Raw genomic sequence first — 20,796 nt, 5'->3', positions numbered from 1 at the left:
CAAAGGATTCTGGGTAACAGAACCTGGTCCGAGCCCCGCACGTCACCCCATCTTGGATTCCCCCAGGTCTCTAGTTTTCAGAAATGCACAGGTTTGGTAGGTTTCCCTAGGTGCCGGCTGAGCTAGAGGCCAAAATCTACAGGTAGGCACTTCGCAAAAATCACCTCTGTTTTCTTTAAAAAAATTGGATGTGTCCACGTTGCGCTTTGGGGCGTTTCCTGTCGCGGGCGCTAGGCCTACCCACACAAGTGAGTTATCATTTTTATCGGGAGACCTGGGGGTACGCTGGGTGGAAGAAAATTTGTGGCTCCTCTCAGATTCCAGAACTTTCTGCCACAGAAATGTGAGGAACATGTGTTTTTTTAGCCAAATTTTGAGGTTTGCAAAGGATTCTGGGTAACAGAACCTGGTCCGAGCCCCACAAGTCACCCCATCTTGGATTTCCTTAGGACTCTAGTTTTCAGAAATGCACAGGTTTGGTAGGTTTCCCTAGGTGCCGGCTGAGCTAGAGGCCAAAATCTACAGGTAGGCACTTCGCAAAAATAACCTCTGTGTTCTTTCAAAAAATTGGATGTGTCCACGTTGCGCTTTGGGGCGTTTCCTGTCGCGGGCGCTAGGCCTACCCACACAAGTGAGGTATCATTTTTATCGAGAGACTTGGAGGAACGCTTGGTGGAAGGAAATTTGTGGCTCCTCTCAGATTCCAGAACTTTCTGCCACAGAAATGTGAGGAACATGTGTTTTTTTAGCCAAATTTTGAGGTTTGCAAAGGATTCTGGGTAACAGAACCTGGTCCGAGCCCCGTAAGTCACCCCATCTTGGATTCCCCCAGGTCTCTAGTTTTTAGAAATGCACAGGTTTGGTAGGTTTCCCTAGGTGCCGGCTGAGCTAGAGGCCAAAACCTACAGGTAGGCACTTCGTAAAAAACACCTCTGTTTTCTTTCAAAAAATTGGATGTGTCCACGTTGCGCTTTGGGGCCTGTCCTGTCGCGGGCGCTAGGCCTATCCACACAAGTGAGGTATCATTTTTATCTGGAGACTTGGGGGAACGCTGGGTGGAAGGAAGTTTGTGGCTCCTCTCAGATTACAGAACTTTCTGCTACAGAAATGTGAGGCACATGTGTTTTTTTAGCCAAATTTTGAGGTTTGTAAAGGATTCTGGGTAACAGAACCTGGTCCGAGCCCCGCAAGTCACTCCATCTTGGATTCCCCCAGGTCTCTAGTTTTCAGAAATGCACAGGTTTGGTAGGTTTCCCTAGGTGCCGGCTGAGCTAGAGGCCAAAATCTAGAGGTAGGCACTTCGCAAAAATCACCTCTGTTTTCTTTCAAAAAATTGGATGTGTCCACGTTGCGCTTTGGGGCGTTTCCTGTCATGGGCGCTAGGCCTACCCACACAAGTGAGGTATCATTTTTATCGGGAGACTTGGGGGAACGCTGGGTGGAAGGAAATTTGTGGCTCCTCTCAGATTCCAGAACTTTCTGCCACAGAAATGTGAGGAACATGTGTTTTTTTAGCCAAATTTTGAGGTTTGCAAAGGATTCTGGGTAACAGAACCTGGTCCGAGCCCCGCAAGTCACCGCATCTTGGATTCCCCCAGGTCTCTAGTGTTCAGAAATGCACAGGTTTGGTAGGTTTCCCTAGGTGCCGGCTGAGCTACAGGCCAAAATCTAGACGTAGGCACTTCGCAAAAATCACCTCTGTGTTCTTTCAAGTAATTGGATGTGTCCACGTTGCGCTTTGGGGCGTTTCCTGTCGCGGGCGCTAGGCCTACCCACACAAGTGAGGTATCATTTTTATCGGGAGACTTGGGGGAACGCTGGGTGGAAGGAAATTTGTGGCTCCTCTCAGATTCCAGAACTTTCTGCCACAGAAATGTGAGGAACATGTGTTTTTTTAGCCAAATTTTGAGGTTTGCAAAGGATTCTGGGTAACAGAACCTGGTCCGAGTCCCGCAAGTCACCCCATCTTGGATTCCCCCAGGTCTCTAGTTTTCAGAAATGCACAAGTTTTGTATGTTTCCCTAGGTGCCGGCTGAGCTAGAGGCCAAAATCTACAGGTAGGCACTTCGCAAAAATCACCTCTGTTTTCTTTCAAAAAATTGGATGTGTCCACTTTGCGCTTTGGGGCGTTTCCTGTCGCGGGCGCTAGGCCTACCCACACAAGTGAGGTATCATTTTTATCGGGAGACTTGGGGGAACGCTTGGTGGAAGGAAATTTGTGGCTCCTCTCAGATTCCAGAACTTTCTGCCACAGAAATGTGAGGAACATGTGTTTTTTTAGCCAAATATTGAGTTTTGCAAAGGATTCTGGGTAACAGAACCTGGTCCGAGCCACGCAAGTCACCCCATCTTGGATTTCCTCAGGACTCTAGTTTTCAGAAATGCACAGGTTTGGTAGGTTTCCCTAGGTGCCGGCTGAGCTAGAGGCCAAAATCTACAGGTAGGCACTTCGCAAAAATAACCTCTGTGTTCTTTCAAAAAATTGGATGTGTCCACGTTGCGCTTTGGGGCGTTTCCTGTCGCGGGCGCTAGGCCTACCCACACAAGTGAGGTATCATTTTTATCGGGAGACTTGGAGGAACGCTTGGTGGAAGGAAATTTGTGGCTCCTCTCAGATTCCAGAACTTTCTGCCACAGAAATGTGAGGAACATGTGTTTTTTTAGCCAAATTTTGAGGTTTGTAAAGGATTCTGGGTAACAGAACCTGGTCCGAGCCCCGCAAGTCACTCCATCTTGGATTCCCCCAGGTCTCTAGTTTTCAGAAATGCACAGGTTTGGTAGGTTTCCCTAGGTGCCGGCTGAGCTAGAGGCCAAAATCTAGAGGTAGGCACTTCGCAAAAATCACCTCTGTTTTCTTTCAAAAAATTGGATGTGTCCACGTTGCGCTTTGGGGCGTTTCCTGTCATGGGCGCTAGGCCTACCCACACAAGTGAGGTATCATTTTTATCGGGAGACTTGGGGGAACGCTGGGTGGAAGGAAATTTGTGGCTCCTCTCAGATTCCAGAACTTTCTGCCACAGAAATGTGTGGAACATGTGTTTTTTTAGCCAAATTTTGAGGTTTGCAAAGGATTCTGGGTAACAGAACCTGGTCCGAGTCCCGCAAGTCACCCCATCTTGGATTCGCCCAGGTCTCTAGTTTTCAGAAATGCACAAGTTTTGTATGTTTCCCTAGGTGCCGGCTGAGCTAGAGGCCAAAATCTACAGGTAGGCACTACGCAAAAATCACCTCTGTTTTCTTTCAAAAAATTGGATGTGTCCACTTTGCGCTTTGGGGCGTTTCCTGTCGCGGGCGCTAGGCCTACCCACACAAGTTAGGTACCATTTTTATCGGGAGACTTGGGGGAACGCTTGGTGGAAGGAAATTTGTGGCTCCTCTCATATTCCAGAACTTTCTGCCACAGAAATGTGAGGAACATGTGTTTTTTTAGCCAAATATTGAGTTTTGCAAAGGATTCTGGGTAACAGAACCTGGTCCGAGCCCCGCAAGTCACCCCATCTTGGATTTCCTCAGGACTCTAGTTTTCAGAAATGCACAGGTTTGGTAGGTTTCCCTAGGTGCCGGCTGAGCTAGAGGCCAAAATCTACAGGTAGGCACTTCGCAAAAATAACCTCTGTGTTCTTTCAAAAAATTGGATGTGTCCACGTTGCGCTTTGGGGCGTTTCCTGTCGCGGGCGCTAGGCCTACCCACACAAGTGAGGTATCATTTTTATCGGGAGACTTGGAGGAACGCTTGGTGAAAGGAAATTTGTGGCTCCTCTCAGATTCCAGAACTTTCTGCCACAGAAATGTGAGGAACATGTGTTTTTTTAGCCAAATTTTGAGGTTTGCAAAGGATTCTGGGTAACAGAACGTGGTCCGAGCCCCGTAAGTCACCCCATCTTGGATTCCCCCAGGTCTCTAGTTTTTAGAAATACACAGGTTTGGTAGGTTTCCCTAGGTGCCGGCTGAGCTAGAGGCCAAAATCTACAGGTAGGCACTTCGCAAAAATCACCTCTGTTTCCTTTAAAAAAATTGGATGTGTCCACGTTGCGCTTTGGGGCGTTTCCTGTCGCGGGCGCTAGGCCTACACACACAAGTGAGGTATCATTTTTATCGAGAGACTTGGGGTAATGCTGGGTGGAAGGATATTTGTGGCTCCTCTCAGATTCCATAACTTTCTGCCACAGAAATGTAAGGAACATGTGTTTTTTTAGCCAAATTTTGAGGTTTGCAAAGGAATCTGGGTAACAGAACCTGGTCCGAGCCCCGCAAGTCACCCCATCTTGGATTTATCTAGGTCTCTAGTTTTCAGAAATGCACAGGTTTGGAAGGTTTCCCTAGGTGCCGGCTGAGCTAGAGGCCAAAATCTACAGGTAGGCACTTCGCAAAAATCACCTCTGTGTTCTTTCAAAAAATTGGATGTGTCCACGTTGCGCTTTGGGGCGTTTCCTGTCACGGGCGCTAGGCCTACCCACACAAGTGAGGTATAATTTTTATCGGGAGACTTGGGGGAAGGCTGGGTGGAAGGAAATTTGTGGCTCCTCTCAGATTCCAGAACTTTCTGCCACAGAAATGTGAGGAACATGTGTTTTTTTAGCCAAATGTTGAGGTTTGCAAAGGATTCTGGGTAACAGAACCTGGTCCGAGCCCCGCAAGTCACCCCCTCTTGGATTCCCCCAGGTCTCTAGTTTTCAGAAATGCACAGGTTTGGTAGGTTTCCCTAGGTGCCGGCTGAGCTAGAGGCCAAAATCTACAGGTAGGCACTTCGCAAAAATCACCTCTGTTTTCTTTCAAAAAATTGGATGTGTCCACGTTGCGCTTTGGGGCGTTTCCTGTCGCGGGCGCTCGGCCTACCCACACAAGTGAGGTATTATTTTTATCGGGAGACTTGGGGGAACGCTGGGTGGAAGGAAATTTGTGGCTCCTCTCAGATTCCAGAACTTTCTGCCACAGAAATGTGAGGAACATGTGTTTTTTTAGCCACATTTTGAGGTTTGCAAAGGATTCTGGGTAACAGAACCTGGTCCGAGCCCCGCACGTCACCCCATCTTGGATTCCCCCAGGTCTCTAGTTTTCAGAAATGCACAGGTTTGGTAGGTTTCCCTAGGTGCCGGCTGAGCTAGAGGCCAAAATCTACAGGTAGGCACTTCGCAAAAATCACCTCTGTTTTCTTTAAAAAAATTGGATGTGTCCACGTTGCGCTTTGGGGCGTTTCCTGTCGCGGGCGCTAGGCCTACCCACACAAGTGAGTTATCATTTTTATCGGGAGACCTGGGGGAACGCTGGGTGGAAGAAAATTTGTGGCTCCTCTCAGATTCCAGAACTTTCTGCCACAGAAATGTGAGGAACATGTGTTTTTTTAGCCAAATTTTGAGGTTTGCAAAGGATTCTGGGTAACAGAACCTGGTCCGAGCCCCACAAGTCACCCCATCTTGGATTTCCTTAGGACTCTAGTTTTCAGAAATGCACAGGTTTGGTAGGTTTCCCTAGGTGCCGGCTGAGCTAGAGGCCAAAATCTACAGGTAGGCACTTCGCAAAAATAACCTCTGTGTTCTTTCAAAAAATTGGATGTGTCCACGTTGCGCTTTGGGGCGTTTCCTGTCGCGGGCGCTAGGCCTACCCACACAAGTGAGGTATCATTTTTATCGAGAGACTTGGAGGAACGCTTGGTGGAAGGAAATTTGTGGCTCCTCTCAGATTCCAGAACTTTCTGCCACAGAAATGTGAGGAACATGTGTTTTTTTAGCCAAATTTTGAGGTTTGCAAAGGATTCTGGGTAACAGAACCTGGTCCGAGCCCCGTAAGTCACCCCATCTTGGATTCCCCCAGGTCTCTAGTTTTTAGAAATGCACAGGTTTGGTAGGTTTCCCTAGGTGCCGGCTGAGCTAGAGGCCAAAACCTACAGGTAGGCACTTCGTAAAAAACACCTCTGTTTTCTTTCAAAAAATTGGATGTGTCCACGTTGCGCTTTGGGGCCTGTCCTGTCGCGGGCGCTAGGCCTATCCACACAAGTGAGGTATCATTTTTATTTGGAGACTTGGGGGAACGCTGGGTGGAAGGAAATTTGTGGCTCCTCTCAGATTGCAGAACTTTCTGCTACAGAAATGTGAGGAACATGTGTTTTTTTAGCCAAATTTTGAGGTTTGTAAAGGATTCTGGGTAACAGAACCTGGTCCGAGCCCCGCAAGTCACTCCATCTTGGATTCCGCCAGGTCTCTAGTTTTCAGAAATGCACAGGTTTGGTAGGTTTCCCTAGGTGCCGGCTGAGCTAGAGGCCAAAATCTAGAGGTAGGCACTTCGCAAAAATCACCTCTGTTTTCTTTAAAAAAATTGGATGTGTCCACGTTGCGCTTTGGGGCGTTTCCTGTCATGGGCGCTAGGCCTACCCACACAAGTGAGGTATCATTTTTATCGGGAGACTTGGGGGAACGCTGGGTGGAAGGAAATTTGTGGCTCCTCTCAGATTCCAGAACTTTCTGCCACAGAAATGTGAGGAACATGTGTTTTTTTAGCCAAATTTTGAGGTTTGCAAAGGATTCTGGGTAACAGAACCTGGTCCGAGCCCCGCAAGTCACCGCATCTTGGATTCCCCCAGGTCTCTAGTTTTCAGAAATGCACAGGTTTGGTAGGTTTCCCTAGGTGCCGGCTGAGCTACAGGCCAAAATCTAGACGTAGGCACTTCGCAAAAATCACCTCTGTGTTCTTTCAAGTAATTGGATGTGTCCACGTTGCGCTTTGGGGCGTTTCCTGTCGCGGGCGCTAGGCCTACCCACACAAGTGAGGTATCATTTTTATCGGGAGACTTGGGGGAACGCTGGGTGGAAGGAAATTTGTGGCTCCTCTCACATTCCAGAACTTTCTGCCACAGAAATGTGAGGAACATGTGTTTTTTTAGCCAAATGTTGAGGTTTGCAAAGGATTCTGGGTAACAGAACCTGGTCCGAGCCCCGCAAGTCACCCCCTCTTGGATTCCCCCAGGTCTCTAGTTTTCAGAAATGCACAGGTTTGGTAGGTTTCCCTAGGTGCCGGCTGAGCTAGAGGCCAAAATCTACAGGTAGGCACTTCGCAAAAATCACCTCTGTTTTCTTTAAAAAAATTGGATGTGTCCACGTTGCGCTTTGGGGCGTTTCCTGTCGCGGGCGCTAGGCCTACCCACACAAGTGAGTTATCATTTTTATCGGGAGACCTGGGGGAACGCTGGGTGGAAGAAAATTTGTGGCTCCTCTCAGATTCTAGAACTTTCTGCCACAGAAATGTGAGGAACATGTGTTTTTTTAGCCAAATTTTGAGGTTTGCAAAGGATTCTGGGTAACAGAACCTGGTCCGAGCCCCACAAGTCACCCCATCTTGGATTTCCTTAGGACTCTAGTTTTCAGAAATGCACAGGTTTGGTAGGTTTCCCTAGGTGCCGGCTGAGCTAGAGGCCAAAATCTACAGGTAGGCACTTCGCAAAAATAACCTCTGTGTTCTTTCAAAAAATTGGATGTGTCCACGTTGCGCTTTGAGGTGTTTCCTGTCGCGGGCGCTAGGCCTACCCACACAAGTGAGGTATCATTTTTATCGAGAGACTTGGAGGAACGCTTGGTGGAAGGAAATTTGTGGCTCCTCTCAGATTCCAGAACTTTCTGCCACAGAAATGTGAGGAACATGTGTTTTTTTAGCCAAATTTTGAGGTTTGCAAAGGATTCTGGGTAACAGAACCTGGTCCGAGCCCCGTAAGTCACCCCATCTTGGATTCCCCCAGGTCTCTAGTTTTTAGAAATGCACAGGTTTGGTAGGTTTCCCTAGGTGCCGGCTGAGCTAGAGGCCAAAACCTACAGGTAGGCACTTCGTAAAAAACACCTCTGTTTTCTTTCAAAAAATTGGATGTGTCCACGTTGCGCTTTGGGGCCTGTCCTGTCGCGGGCGCTAGGCCTATCCACACAAGTGAGGTATCATTTTTATCTGGAGACTTGGGGGAACGCTGGGTGGAAGGAAATTTGTGGCTCCTCTCAGATTGCAGAACTTTCTGCTACAGAAATGTGAGGAACATGTGTTTTTTTAGCCAAATTTTGAGGTTTGTAAAGGATTCTGGGTAACAGAACCTGGTCCGAGCCCCGCAAGTCACTCCATCTTGGATTCCGCCAGGTCTCTAGTTTTCAGAAATGCACAGGTTTGGTAGGTTTCGCTAGGTGCCGGCTGAGCTAGAGGCCAAAATCTAGAGGTAGGCACTTCGCAAAAATCACCTCTGTTTTCTTTAAAAAAATTGGATGTGTCCACGTTGCGCTTTGGGGCGTTTCCTGTCATGGGCGCTAGGCCTACCCACACAAGTGAGGTATCATTTTTATCGGGAGACTTGGGGGAACGCTGGGTGGAAGGAAATTTGTGGCTCCTCTCAGATTCCAGAACTTTCTGCCACAGAAATGTGAGGAACATGTGTTTTTTTAGCCAAATTTTGAGGTTTGCAAAGGATTCTGGGTAACAGAACCTGGTCCGAGCCCCGCAAGTCACCGCATCTTGGATTCCCCCAGGTCTCTAGTTTTCAGAAATGCACAGGTTTGGTAGGTTTCCCTAGGTGCCGGCTGAGCTACAGGCCAAAATCTAGACGTAGGCACTTCGCAAAAATCACCTCTGTGTTCTTTCAAGTAATTCGATGTGTCCACGTTGCGCTTTGGGGCGTTTCCTGTCGCGGGCGCTAGGCCTACCCACACAAGTGAGGTATCATTTTTATCGGGAGACTTGGGGGAAGGCTGGGTGGAAGGAAATTTTTGGCTCCTCTCAGATTCCAGAACTTTCTGCCACAGAAATGTGAGGAACATGTGTTTTTTTAGCCAAATGTTGAGGTTTGCAAAGGATTCTGGGTAACAGAACCTGGTCCGAGCCCCGCAAGTCACCCCCTCTTGGATTCCCCCAGGTCTCTAGTTTTCAGAAATGCACAGGTTTGGTAGGTTTCCCTAGGTGCCGGCTGAGCTAGAGGCCAAAATCTACAGGTAGGCACTTCGCAAAAATCACCTCTGTTTTCTTTCAAAAAATTGGATGTGTCCACTTTGCGCTTTGGGGCGTTTCCTGTCGCGGGCGCTAGGCCTACCCACACAAGTGAGGTATTATTTTTATCGGGAGACTTGGGGGAACGCTGGGTGGAAGGAAATTTGTGGCTCCTCTCAGATTCCAGAACTTTCTGCCACAGAAATGTGAGGAACATGTGTTTTTTTAGCCACATTTTGAGGTTTGCAAAGGATTCTGGGTAACAGAACCTGGTCCGAGCCCCGCACGTCACCCCATCTTGGATTCCCCCAGGTCTCTAGTTTTCAGAAATGCACAGGTTTGGTAGGTTTCCCTAGGTGCCGGCTGAGCTAGAGGCCAAAATCTACAGGTAGGCACTTCGCAAAAATCACCTCTGTTTTCTTTAAAAAAATTGGATGTGTCCACGTTGCGCTTTGGGGCAGTTCCTGTCGCGGGCGCTAGGCCTACCCACACAAGTGAGTTATCATTTTTATCGGGAGACCTGGGGGAACGCTGGGTGGAAGAAAATTTGTGGCTCCTCTCAGATTCCAGAACTTTCTGCCACAGAAATGTGAGGAACATGTGTTTTTTTAGCCAAATTTTGAGGTTTGCAAAGGATTCTGGGTAACAGAACCTGGTCCGAGCCCCACAAGTCACCCCATCTTGGATTTCCTTAGGACTCTAGTTTTCAGAAATGCACAGGTTTGGTAGGTTTCCCTAGGTGCCGGCTGAGCTAGAGGCCAAAATCTACAGGTAGGCACTTCGCAAAAATAACCTCTGTGTTCTTTCAAAAAATTGGATGTGTCCACGTTGCGCTTTGGGGCGTTTCCTGTGGCGGGCGCTAGGCCTACCCACACAAGTGAGGTATCATTTTTATCGAGAGACTTGGAGGAATGCTTGGTGGAAGGAAATTTGTGGCTCCTCTCAGATTCCAGAACTTTCTGCCACAGAAATGTGAGGAACATGTGTTTTTTTAGCCAAATTTTGAGGTTTGCAAAGGATTCTGGGTAACAGAACCTGGTCCGAGCCCCGTAAGTCACCCCATCTTGGATTCCCCCAGGTCTCTAGTTTTTAGAAATGCACAGGTTTGGTAGGTTTCCCTAGGTGCCGGCTGAGCTAGAGGCCAAAACCTACAGGTAGGCACTTCGTAAAAAACACCTCTGTTTTCTTTCAAAAAATTGGATGTGTCCACGTTGCGCTTTGGGGCCTGTCCTGTCGCGGGCGCTAGGCCTATCCACACAAGTGAGGTATCATTTTTATCTGGAGACTTGGGGGAACGCTGGGTGGAAGGAAATTTGTGGCTCCTCTCAGATTGCAGAACTTTCTGCTACAGAAATGTGAGGAACATGTGTTTTTTTAGCCAAATTTTGAGGTTTGTAAAGGATTCTGGGTAACAGAACCTGGTCCGAGCCCCGCAAGTCACTCCATCTTGGATTCCGCCAGGTCTCTAGTTTTCAGAAATGCACAGGTTTGGTAGGTTTCCCTAGGTGCCGGCTGAGCTAGAGGCCAAAATCTAGAGGTAGGCACTTCGCAAAAATCACCTCTGTTTTCTTTCAAAAAATTGGATGTGTCCACGTTGCGCTTTGGGGCGTTTCCTGTCATGGGCGCTAGGCCTACCCACACAAGTGAGGTATCATTTTTATCGGGAGACTTTGGGGAACGCTGGGTGGAAGGAAATTTGTGGCTCCTCTCAGATTCCAGAACTTTCTGCCACAGAAATGTGAGGAACATGTGTTTTTTTAGCCAAATTTTGAGGTTTGCAAAGGATTCTGGGTAACAGAACCTGGTCCGAGCCCCGCAAGTCACCGCATCTTGGATTCCCCCAGGTCTCTAGTTTTCAGAAATGCACAGGTTTGGTAGGTTTCCCTAGGTGCCGGCTGAGCTACAGGCCAAAATCTAGACGTAGGCACTTCGCAAAAATCACCTCTGTGTTCTTTCAAGTAATTGGATGTGTCCACGTTGCGCTTTGGGGCGTTTCCTGTCGCGGGCGCTAGGCCTACCCACACAAGTGAGGTATCATTTTTATCGGGAGACTTGGGGGAACGCTGGGTGGAAGGAAATTTGTGGCTCCTCTCAGATTCCAGAACTTTCTGCCACAGAAATGTGAGGAACATGTGTTTTTGTAGCCAAATTTTGAGGTTTGCAAAGGATTCTGGGTAACAGAACCTGGTCCGAGTCCCGCAAGTCACCCCATCTTGGATTCCCCTAGGTCTCTAGTTTTCAGAAATGCACAAGTTTTGTATGTTTCCCTAGGTGCCGGCTGAGCTAGAGGCCAAAATCTACAGGTAGGCACTTCGCAAAAATCACCTCTGTTTTCTTTCAAAAAATTTGATGTGTCCACTTTGCGCTTTGGGGCGTTTCCTGTCGCGGGCGCTAGGCCTACCCACACAAGTGAGGTATCATTTTTATCGGGAGACTTGGGGGAACGCTTGGTGGAAGGAAATTTGTGGCTCCTCTCAGATTCCAGAACTTTCTGCCACAGAAATATGAGGAACATGTGTTTTTTTAGCCAAATATTGAGTTTTGCAAAGGATTCTGGGTAACAGAACCTGGTCCGAGCCCCGCAAGTCACCCCATCTTGGATTTCCTCAGGACTCTAGTTTTCAGAAATGCACAGGTTTGGTAGGTTTCCCTAGGTGCCGGCTGAGCTAGAGGCCAAAATCTACAGGTAGGCACTTCGCAAAAATAACCTCTGTGTTCTTTCAAAAAATTGGATGTGTCCACGTTGCGCTTTGGGGCGTTTCCTGTCGCGGGCGCTAGGCCTACCCACACAAGTGAGGTATCATTTTTATCGGGAGACTTGGAGGAACGCTTGGTGGAAGGAAATTTGTGGCTCCTCTCAGATTCCAGAACTTTCTGCCACAGAAATGTGAGGAACATGTGTTTTTTTAGCCAAATTTGGAGGTTTGCAAAGGATTCTGGGTAACAGAACCTGGTCCGAGCCCCGTAAGTCACCCCATCTTGGATTCCCCCAGGTCTCTAGTTTTTAGAAATGCACAGGTTTGGTAGGTTTCCCTAGGTGCCGGCTGAGCTAGAGGCCAAAATCTACAGGTAGGCACTTCGCAAAAATCACCTCTGTTTCCTTTAAAAAAATTGGATGTGTCCACGTTGCGCTTTGGGGCGTTTCCTGTCGCGGGCGCTAGGCCTACACACACAAGTGAGGTATCATTTTTATCGAGAGACTTGGGGTAATGCTGGGTGGAAGGAAATTTGTGGCTCCTCTCAGATTCCAGAACTTTCTGCCACAGAAATGTGAGGAACATGTGTTTTTTTAGCCAAATTTTGAGGTTTGCAAAGGAATCTGGGTAACAGAACCTGGTCCGAGCCCCGCAAGTCACCCCATCTTGGATTTATCTAGGTCTCTAGTTTTCAGAAATGCACAGGTTTGGAAGGTTTCCCTAGGTGCCGGCTGAGCTAGAGGCCAAAATCTACAGGTAGGCACTTCGCAAAAATCACCTCTGTGTTCTTTCAAAAAATTGGATGTGTCCACGTTGCGCTTTGGGGCGTTTCCTGTCGCGGGCGCTAGGCCTACCGACACAAGTGAGGTATAATTTTTATCGGGAGACTTGGGGGAAGGCTGGGTGGAAGGAAATTTGTGGCTCCTCTCAGATTCCAGAACTTTCTGCCACAGAAATGTGAGGAACATGTGTTTTTTTAGCCAAATGTTGAGGTTTGCAAAGGATTCTGGGTAACAGAACCTGGTCCGAGCCCCGCAAGTCACCCCCTCTTGGATTCCCCCAGGTCTCTAGTTTTCAGAAATGCACAGGTTTGGTAGGTTTCCCTAGGTGCCGGCTGAGCTAGAGGCCAAAATCTACAGGTAGGCACTTCGCAAAAATCACCTCTGTTTTCTTTCAAAAAATTGGATGTGTCCACGTTGCGCTTTGGGGCGTTTCCTGTCGCGGGCGCTAGGCCTACCCACACAAATGAGTTATCATTTTTATCGGGAGACCTGGGGGAACGCTGGGTGGAAGAAAATTTGTGGCTCCTCTCAGATTCCAGAACTTTCTGCCACAGAAATGTGAGGAACATGTGTTTTTTTAGCCAAATTTTGAGGTTTGCAAAGGATTCTGGGTAACAGAACCTGGTCCGAGCCCCGTAAGTCACCCCATCTTGGATTCCCCCAGGTATCTAGTTTTTAGAAATGCACAGGTTTGGTAGGTTTCCCTAGGTACCGGCTGAGCTAGAGGCCAAAATCTACAGGAAGGCACTTCGCAAAAATCACCTCTGTTTCCTTTAAAAAAATTGAATGTGTCCACGTTGCGCTTTGGGGCGTTTCCTGTCGCGGGCGCTAGGCCTACCCACACAAGTGAGGTATTATTTTTATCGGGAGACTTGGGGGAACGCTGGGTGGAAGGAAATTTGTGGCTCCTCTCAGATTCCAGAACTTTCTGCCATAGAAATGTGAGGAACATGTGTTTTTTTAGCCACATTTTGAGGTTTGCAAAGGATTCTGGGTAACAGAACCTGGTCCGAGCCCCGCACATCACCCCATCTTGGATTCCCCCAGGTCTCTAGTTTTCAGAAATGCACAGGTTTGGTAGGTTTCCCTAGGTGCCGGCTGAGCTAGAGGCCAAAATCTACAGGTAGGCACTTCGCAAAAATCACCTCTGTTTTCTTTAAAAAAAATTGGATGTGTCCACGTTGCGCTTTGGGGCGTTTCCTGTCGTGGGCGCTAGGCCTACCCACACAAGTGAGTTATCATTTTTATCGGGAGACCTGGGGGAACGCTGGGTGGAAGAAAATTTGTGGCTCCTCTCAGATTCCAGAACTTTCTGCCACAGAAATGTGAGGAACATGTGTTTTTTTAGCCAAATTTTGAGGTTTGCAAAGGATTCTGGGTAACAGAACCTGGCCCGAGCCCCGTAAGTCACCCCATCTTGGATTCCCCCAGGTCTCTAGTTTTTAGAAATGCACAGGTTTGGTAGGTTTCCCTAGGTACCGGCTGAGCTAGAGGCCAAAATCTACAGGAAGGCACTTCGCAAAAATCACCTCTGTTTCCTTTAAAAAAATTGAATGTGTCCACGTTGCGCTTTGGGGCGTTTCCTGTTGCGGGCGCTAGGCCTACCCACACAAGTGAGGTATCATTTTTATCGAGAGACTTGGGGTAACGCTGGGTGGAAGGAAATTTGTGGCTCCTCTCAGATTCCAGAACTTTCTGCCACAGAAATGTGAGGAACATGTGTTTTTTTAGCCAAATTTTGAGGTTTGCAAAGGAATCTGGGTAACAGAACCTGGTCCGAGCCCCGCAAGTCACCCCAACTTGGATTTCCCTAGCTCTCTAGTTTTCAGAAATGCACAGGTTTGGTAGGTTTCCCTAGGTGCCGGCTGAGCTAGAGAACAAAATCTACAGGTAGGCACTTCGCAAAAATCACCTATGTTTTCTTTAAAAAAATTGGATGTGTCCACGTTGCGCTTTGGGGCGTTTCCTGTCGCGGGCGCTAGGCCTACCCACACAAGTGAGGTATCATTTTTATCTGGAGACTTGGGGGAACGCTGGGTGGAAGGAAATTTGTGGCTCCTCTCAGATTACAGAACTTTCTGCTACAGAAATGTGAAGAACATGTGTTTTTTTAGCCAAATTTTGAGGTTTGCAAAGGATTCTGGGTAACTGAACCTGGTCCGAGCCCCGCAAGTCACCCCATCTTGGATTCCCCCAGGTCTCTAGTTTTCAGAAATGCACAGGTTTGGTAGGTTTCCCTAGGTGCCGGCTGAGCTAGAGGCCAAAACCTACAGGTAGGCACTTCGCAAAAATCACCTCTGTTTTCTTTCAAAAAATTGGATGTGTCCACGTTGCGCTTTGGGGCATTTCCTGTCGCGGGCGCTAGGCCTACCCACACAAGTGAGGTATCATTTTTGTCTGGAGACTTGGGGGAACGCTGGGTGGAAGGAAATTTGTGGCTCCTCTCAGATTCCAGAACTTTCTGCCACAGAAATGTGAGGAACATGTGTTTTTTTAGCCAAATTTTGAGGTTTGCAAAGGATTCTGGGTAACAAAAGCAGGTCCGAGCCCCGCAAGTCACCCCATCTTGGATTCCCCTAGGTCTCTAGTTTTCAGAAATGCACAGGTTTGGTAGGTTTCCCTAGGTGCCGGCTGAGCTAGAGGCCAAAACCTACAGGTAGGCACTTCGCAAAAATCACCTCTGTTTTCTTTCAAAAAATTGGATGTGTCCACGTTGCGCTTTGGGGCGTGTCCTGTCGCGGGCGCTAGGCCAACCCACACAAGTGAGGTATAATTTTTATCGGGAGACTTGGGGGAACGCTGGGTGGAAGGAAATTTGTGGCTCCTCTCAGATTCCAGAACTTTCTGCCACAGAAATGTGAGGAACATGTGTTTTTGTAGCCAAATTTTGAGGTTTGCAAAGGATTCTGGGTAACAGAACCTGGTCCGAGCCCCGTAAGTCACCCCATCTTGGATTCCCCCAGGTCCCTAGTTTTTAGAAATGCACAGGTTTGGTAGGTTTCCCTAGGTACCGGCTGAGCTAAAGGCCAAAATCTACAGGAAGGCACTTCGCAAAAATCACCTCTGTTTCCTTTCAAAAAATTGGATGTGTCCACGTTGCACTTTGGGGTGTTTCCTGTTGCGGGCGCTAGGCCTACCTACACAAGTGAGGTATCATTTTTATCGAGAGACTTGGGGTAACGCTGGGTGGAAGGAAATTTGTGGCTCCTCTCAGATTTCAGAACATTCTGCCACAGAAATGTGAGGAACATGTGTTTTTTTAGACAAATTTTGAGGTTTGCAAAGGATTCTGGGTAACAGAACCTGGTCCGAGCCCCGTAAGTCACCCCATCTTGGATTCCCCCAGGTCTCTAGTTTTTAGAAATGCACAGGTTTGGTAGGTTTCCCTAGGTGCCGGCTGAGCTAGAGGCCAAAACCTACAGGTAGGCACTTCGTAAAAAACACCTCTGTGTTCTTTCAAAAAATTGGATGTGTCCACGTTGCGCTTTGGGGCGTTTCCTGTCGCGGGCGCTAGGCCTACCCACACAAGTGAGGTATCATTTTTATCGGGAGACTTGGAGGAACGCTTGGTGGAAGGAAATTTGTGGCTCCTCTCAGATTCCAGAACTTTCTGCCACAGAAATGTGAGGAACATGTGTTTTTTTAGCCAAATTTGGAGGTTTGCAAAGGATTCTGGGTAACAGAACCTGGTCCGAGCCCCGTAAGTCACCCCATCTTGGATTCCCCCAGGTCTCTAGTTTTTAGAAATGCACAGGTTTGGTAGGTTTCCCTAGGTGCCGGCTGAGCTAGAGGCCAAAATCTACAGGTAGGCACTTCGCAAAAATCACCTCTGTTTCCTTTAAAAAAATTGGATGTGTCCACGTTGCGCTTTGGGGCGTTTCCTGTCGCAGGCGCTAGGCCTACACACACAAGTGAGGTATCATTTTTATCGAGAGACTTGGGGTAATGCTGGGTGGAAGGAAATTTGTGGCTCCTCTCAGATTCCAGAACTTTCTGCCACAGAAATGTGAGGAACATGTGTTTTTTTAGCCAAATTTTGAGGTTTGCAAAGGAATCTGGGTAACAGAACCTGGTCCGAGCCCCGCAAGTCACCCCATCTTGGATTTATCTAGGTCTCTAGTTTTCAGAAATGCACAGGTTTGGAAGGTTTCCCTAGGTGCCGGCTGAGCTAGAGGCCAAAATCTACAGGTAGGCACTTCGCAAAAATCACCTCTGTGTTCTTTCAAAAAATTGGATGTGTCCACGTTGCGCTTTGGGGCGTTTCCTGTCGCGGGCGCTAGGCCTACCCACACAAGTGAGGTATAATTTTTATCGGGAGACTTGGGGGAAGGCTGGGTGGAAGGAAATTTGTGGCTCCTCTCAGATTCCAGAACTTTCTGCCACAGAAATGTGAGGAACATGTGTTTTTGTAGCCAAATTTTGAGGTTTGCAAAGGATTCTGGGTAACAGAACCTGGTCCGAGCCCCGCAAGTCACCCCCTCTTGGATTCCCCCAGGTCTCTAGTTTTCAGAAATGCACAGGTTTGGTAGGTTTCCCTAGGTGCCGGCTGAGCTAGAGGCCAAAATCTACAGGTAGGCACTTCGCAAAAATCACCTCTGTTTTCTTTCAAAAAATTGGATGTGTCCACGTTGCGCTTTGGGGCGTTTCCTGTCGCGGGCGCTAGGCCTACCCACACAAATGAGTTATCATTTTTATCGGGAGACCTGGGGGAACGCTGGGTGGAAGAAAATTTGTGGCTCCTCTCAGATTCCAGAACTTTCTGCCACAGAAATGTGAGTAACATGTGTTTTTTTAGCCAAATTTTGAGGTTTGCAAAGGATTCTGGGTAACAGAACCTGGTCCGAGCCCCGTAAGTCACCCCATCTTGGATTCCCCCAGGTCTCTAGTTTTTAGAAATGCACAGGTTTGGTAGGTTTCCCTAGGTACCGGCTGAGCTAGAGGCCAAAATCTACAGGAAGGCACTTCGCAAAAATCACCTCTGTTTCCTTTAAAAAAATTGAATGTGTCCACGTTGCGCTTTGGGGCGTTTCCTGTCGCGGGCGCTAGGCCTACCCACACAAGTGAGGTATTATTTTTATCGGGAGACTTGGGGGAACGCTTGGTGGAAGGAAATTTGTGGCTCCTCTCAGATTCCAGAACTTTCTGCCACAGAAATGTGAGGAACATGTGTTTTTTTAGCCACATTTTGAGGTTTGCAAAGGATTCTGGGTAACAGAACCTGGTCCGAGCCCCGCACGTTACCCCATCTTGGATTCCCCCAGGTCTCTAGTTTTCAGAAATGCACAGGTTTGGTAGGTTTCCCTAGGTGCCGGCTGAGCTAGAGGCCAAAATCTACAGGTAGGCACTTCGCAAAAATCACCTCTGTTTTCTTTTAAAAAATTGGATGTGTCCACGTTGCGCTTTGGGGCGTTTCCTGTCGCAGGCGCTAGGCCTACCCACACAAGTGAGTTATCATTTTTATCGGGAGACCTGGGGGAACGCTGGGTGGAAGAAAATTTGTGGCTCCTCTCAGATTCCAGAACTTTCTGCCACAGAAATGTGAGGAACATGTGTTTTTTTAGCCAAATTTTGAGGTTTGCAAAGGATTCTGGGTAACAGAACCTGGTCCGAGCCCCGCAAGTCACCCCGTCTTGGATTCCCCTAGGTCTCTAGTTTTCAGAAATGCACAGGTTTGGTAGGTTTCCCTAGGTGCCGGCTGAGCTAGAGGCCAAAACCTACAGGTAGGCACTTCGCAAAAATCACCTCTGTTTTCTTTCAAAAAATTGGATGTGTCCACGTTGCGCTTTGGGGCGTGTCCTGTCGCGGGCGCTAGGCCAACCCACACAAGTGAGGTATAATTTTTATCGGGAGACTTGGGGGAACGCTGGGTGGAAGGAAATTTGTGGCTCCTCTCAGATTCCAGAACTTTCTGCCACAGAAATGTGAGGAACATGTGTTTTTGTAGCCAAATTTTGAGGTTTGCAAAGGATTCTGGGTAACAGAACCTGGTCCGAGCCCCGTAAGTCACCCCATCTTGGATTCCCCCAGGTCCCTAGTTTTTAGAAATGCACAGGTTTGGTAGGTTTCCCTAGGTACCGGCTGAGCTAAAGGCCAAAATCTACAGGAAGGCACTTCGCAAAAATCACCTCTGTTTCCTTTCAAAAAATTGGATGTGTCCACGTTGCACTTTGGGGTGTTTCCTGTTGCGGGCGCTAGGCCTACCTACACAAGTGAGGTATCATTTTTATCGAGAGACTTGGGGTAACGCTGGGTGGAAGGAAATTTGTGGCTCCTCTCAGATTTCAGAACATTCTGCCACAGAAATGTGAGGAACATGTGTTTTTTTAGACAAATTTTGAGGTTTGCAAAGGATTCTGGGTAACAGAACCTGGTCCGAGCCCCGTAAGTCACCCCATCTTGGATTCCCCCAGGTCTCTAGTTTTTAGAAATGCACAGGTTTGGTAGGTTTCCCTAGGTGCCGGCTGAGCTAGAGGCCAAAACCTACAGGTAGGCACTTCGTAAAAAACACCTCTGTGTTCTTTCAAAAAATTGGATGTGTCCACGTTGCGCTTTGGGGCGTTTCCTGTCGCGGGCGCTAGGCCTACCCACACAAGTGAGGTATCATTTTTATCGGGAGACTTGGAGGAACGCTTGGTGGAAGGAAATTTGTGGCTCCTCTCAGATTCCAGAACTTTCTGCCACAGAAATGTGAGGAACATGTGTTTTTTTAGCCAAATTTGGAGGTTTGCAAAGGATTCTGGGTAACAGAACCTGGTCCGAGCCCCGTAAGTCACCCCATCTTGGATTCCCCCAGGTCTCTAGTTTTTAGAAATGCACAGGTTTGGTAGGTTTCCCTAGGTGCCGGCTGAGCTAGAGGCCAAAATCTACAGGTAGGCACTTCGCAAAAATCACCTCTGTTTCCTTTAAAAAAATTGGATGTGTCCACGTTGCGCTTTGGGGCGTTTCCTGTCGCAGGCGCTAGGCCTACACACACAAGTGAGGTATCATTTTTATCGAGAGACTTGGGGTAATGCTGGGTGGAAGGAAATTTGTGGCTCCTCTCAGATTCCAGAACTTTCTGCCACAGAAATGTGAGGAACATGTGTTTTTTTAGCCAAATTTTGAGGTTTGCAAAGGAATCTGGGTAACAGAACCTGGTCCGAGCCCCGCAAGTCACCCCATCTTGGATTTATCTAGGTCTCTAGTTTTCAGAAATGCACAGGTTTGGAAGGTTTCCCTAGGTGCCGGCTGAGCTAGAGGCCAAAATCTACAGGTAGGCACTTCGCAAAAATCACCTCTGTGTTCTTTCAAAAAATTGGATGTGTCCACGTTGCGCTTTGGGGCGTTTCCTGTCGCGGGCGCTAGGCCTACCCACACAAGTGAGGTATAATTTTTATCGGGAGACTTGGGGGAAGGCTGGGTGGAAGGAAATTTGTGGCTCCTCTCAGATTCCAGAACTTTCTGCCACAGAAATGTGAGGAACATGTGTTTTTTTAGCCAAATGTTGAGGTTTGCAAAGGATTCTGGGTAACAGAACCTGGTCCGAGCCCCGCAAGTCACCCCCTCTTGGATTCCCCCAGGTCTCTAGTTTTCAGAAATGCACAGGTTTGGTAGGTTTCCCTAGGTGCCGGCTGAGCTAGAGGCCAAAATCTACAGGTAGGCACTTCGCAAAAATCACCTCTGTTTTCTTTCAAAAAATTGGATGTGTCCACGTTGCGCTTTGGGGCGTTTCCTGTCGCGGGCGCTAGGCCTACCCACACAAATGAGTTATCATTTTTATTGGGAGACCTGGGGGAACGCTGGGTGGAAGAAAATTTGTGGCTCCTCTCAGATTCCAGAACTTTCTGCCACAGAAATGTGAGTAACATGTGTTTTTTTAGCCAAATTTTGAGGTTTGCAAAGGATTCTGGGTAACAGAACCTGGTCCGAGCCCCGTAAGTCACCCCATCTTGGATTCCCCCAGGTCTCTAGTTTTTAGAAATGCACAGGTTTGGTAGGTTTCCCTAGGTACCGGCTGAGCTAGAGGCCAAAATCTACAGGAAGGCACTTCGCAAAAATCACCTCTGTTTCCTTTAAAAAAATTGAATGTGTCCACGTTGCGCTTTGGGGCGTTTCCTGTCGCGGGCGCTAGGCCTACCCACACAAGTGAGGTATTATTTTTATCGGGAGACTTGGGGGAACGCTTGGTGGAAGGAAATTTGTGGCTCCTCTCAGATTCCAGAACTTTCTGCCACAGAAATGTGAGGAACATGTGTTTTTTTAGCCACATTTTGAGGTTTGCAAAGGATTCTGGGTAACAGAACCTGGTCCGAGCCCCGCACGTCACCCCATCTTGGATTCCCCCAGGTCTCTAGTTTTCAGAAATGCACAGGTTTGGTAGGTTTCCCTAGGTG

This window comes from Pleurodeles waltl, chromosome 3_1 (genome assembly GCF_031143425.1).
Source record: "Pleurodeles waltl isolate 20211129_DDA chromosome 3_1, aPleWal1.hap1.20221129, whole genome shotgun sequence".
NCBI lineage: Eukaryota > Metazoa > Chordata > Amphibia > Caudata > Salamandridae > Pleurodeles > Pleurodeles waltl.
The sequence above is the reverse complement of the archived record's forward strand: the minus strand, read 5'-3'. Positions refer to the sequence as shown.